The sequence below is a fragment of the Opisthocomus hoazin genome, unplaced genomic scaffold, assembly GCF_030867145.1.
Source record: "Opisthocomus hoazin isolate bOpiHoa1 unplaced genomic scaffold, bOpiHoa1.hap1 HAP1_SCAFFOLD_152, whole genome shotgun sequence".
Lineage (NCBI taxonomy): Eukaryota > Metazoa > Chordata > Aves > Opisthocomiformes > Opisthocomidae > Opisthocomus > Opisthocomus hoazin.
This window is the reverse complement of record NW_027448901.1, coordinates 150001-152500: the sequence shown is the minus strand read 5'-3', so window position 1 is coordinate 152500 and position 2500 is coordinate 150001. Positions and strand designations below refer to the sequence as shown.

At 79.3% G+C, this 2500-nt stretch overlaps 1 non-coding gene across 1 annotated transcript; it reads left to right on the top strand.

Annotated features, from left to right (window-relative positions):
* The first annotated feature begins 2301 nt into the window (after positions 1-2301).
* LOC142359715 (5.8S ribosomal RNA) lies at positions 2302-2454 on the top strand. The gene has a single exon (XR_012762568.1). It is a non-coding gene; the product is annotated as a 5.8S ribosomal RNA (ribosomal RNA).
* Positions 2455-2500: the final 46 nt, after the last annotated feature.

Here is a 2500-nt window from a genome sequence, read left to right as displayed (position 1 = left end):
CGCGGGTTTTCCGTGCGCGCGCGCGCTCGCACGTTCCTGAGTTCGCCCGGAAAGGCCCGGCTCCCGCGCGGGAGCCGCGTGCGTGCGTGAGGGAGGGGGAGGGGGCGTCCCCTCCCCCCGCCGCTCCCCGGAGGCGCTCTCCTCGTCCTGTCGCCCGCCGCCGCCGTCGTCTCGTGCGGCTCGTCCTCCGACGCGCGCGGGTGCGTCGACCTGTCGGCCGCGGACGCCGCGCCCCCGCCGGCTCCCCGCTTCCCGCGTCTGCGCGGGAAGCAAGAGGGGGGGATGCCGGCGGGGCAACGCGGCGAGCGCGGCCGGCAGAGCACCGGCCTGCTCGGCGGGCCGGGGGGCGAGCGTCGAGCGACGGCGGCGGCACCGGGGGCCGCAAGCGCGACAGCCGAGGGGTGTCGCCGTCTTCGGGGGGCGGCAGCTCCTGGGGGGGGGGGTGGGGCGGCGCCGGCGGCGGCGCCGTCTACCCCCCCGCGCGCGGGACAGGGCTGTCTCCGGGCGTTCCGGGCCGTGGCGCGGGTGTGCGCACGGCGTTTCGGGCGGCGCGGCGGCCGGACCCGCGAACCTCCCCTCCGACCCGGCACGGCTGCCTCTCGAAGAGGGAGCCGTGGCGGGAAGGGGGGGGCGCGAGCACGGTCTCGGCCGCTGGCGCCGCCCGGGGCGGGCGAGGCCCCCCCCCGGCCGGGTCGCGTCCCGCGCGAGCGGGCGGCCCGAGCCACGTCTCTCCCCCCGGGCGCAGCGCCGGGCTATCGAGGGAAACCCCGGGCCCCGGGGCTAAGGAGGACGAGGTGGTGGCGGCGGATGCCGGGCGCGCCCCCGCGGGCGGACGCTCCCCCGAGGGCGGCAGCCGGGGGAGGCACCCCCGCGGGGCCATGCAGGTCGTTTCCCTCACCCCAGGGCCAGGTACCTAGCGTCCGCGCTTCGGCGGCCCTCCCTCGGCCGAGTCCGGGGGTCAAAGGCCAAAGGAGCCGGGCGGCGGTTTAAAGACTCGAGCGGCACGGCGCGAGCCGCGGGGGGGGCGTCCGCCCCCGCGGGCCGCCGTGCCGGAGAAGGGGGGGCGTCTCGCTGCCCCAACCTGCCCCCCCTCTCCGCGGGCCGGTCTCGGCGGAGAGACCGCGGCGCGGGTCGGCCGCGGCCGACCTGCCCGCCCTCGCAAACGGGGCCACCCGCCGGCCGGAGCGCGGGCTCCGCGCCGGGGGAAAGAAAGGCGCGGCGAGCCCCCGCGGGGGGGGGCGGCCGCCGGGGGGCCGCCCCGCGCCTTTGGACGCTCGCGCTGCGGCCGCGCTCGGGGCGCGCCGCGCTCCCCTCTCCCGCTCCTCGCCCCGCCCTCGGCGCCCAGGGAAAGAAAGGGGGGGGCGAGCCACACCCCCCCAGGCCGAGCGGCGGCGGCGCCGCTCGGCGTGCCGGTCGGTGCCGGTCGTCCGTCGGGTCGTCCGGGAGGGTTCCCCGGCCGCATCCGCTGGCGGCCGTCCCGTCCCGCGTTTCCCCGCCCGTCGCTTCCGTCTCGAGGGCGGGCGCGCGGCGCGGGGGCGTCCCGCTCCGGGTCTTCGCGTGGAAACGGGGAGAGTGGGAGCCGCCCCCCGCGCTCAGCGCCGTCCGCCTTTCCGCTGGGGCCGTGCCGGCGGCCCCAGGGGGCCGAGGCGAGAAGCGGCTGCGGCGGCGGTTTTCGCGGCGGCGGTGGCGGCCGCCGCCGCCGGGCGGGGTGGCCGGGTTCGCCCATCCGGCGCGGGCCGGTGGGCGGCCGCGCGTCGCCGGCTCGCGCTCCAGTGGCCGGCCGCGCTTCCTCCGGCGTCGGTGGAAGGCGGCGTCGGCGCCGAGGTTCGCCGGCGGGGCGAGAGGCGACCGTGGTGGGCGGAGCCGGCTCGTCGCAGCGCGGGCGCAGCCGGGCGTCCGGCTCCCGAGCGAAGGCGGGCAGGCGTCGCGGCCGGGCGTGCCGTAGCCTCCGGGGGGAGGCCGGTCCGAGCCCGGGCGCCTGGGCCGCCCCCGAAGCGCGCCAAGGGTGTGTGTGTTGCGTACGTTTCCCCAGGGTCGGTCGGGAGCGCGGGCTCCCCCGCCCTTTGGCCGCTCGGGGTTTTCCGTTGTTTTCCGTTTCCCCTGTGCTCGTACGGTCAAGCCGAGGCGAGGGCCTCTCCGTCGCGCCGCGTCGCGCCGCCGCGCCGCGCCCCCTCCGCGCGTGCGGAGGGGGGTGGGCGGCGGCGGGGCCGGCGGTCGGTCCGGCCGTCCTCAGAGAAGGGGCCGCTCTCGGCGAGCGGTCCCGGCCCCTCCGCGCGCGCGGGGCGGTGCCGAAACCGAGACAACTCTTAGCGGTGGATCACTCGGCTCGTGCGTCGATGAAGAACGCAGCTAGCTGCGAGAATTAATGTGAATTGCAGGACACATTGATCATCGACACTTCGAACGCACTCGCGGCCCCGGGTTCCTCCCGGGGCTACGCCTGTCTGAGCGTCGCTTTACGATCAATCGCCGTCTGCGCCGCCGAGCCCCCCCGCCCCAG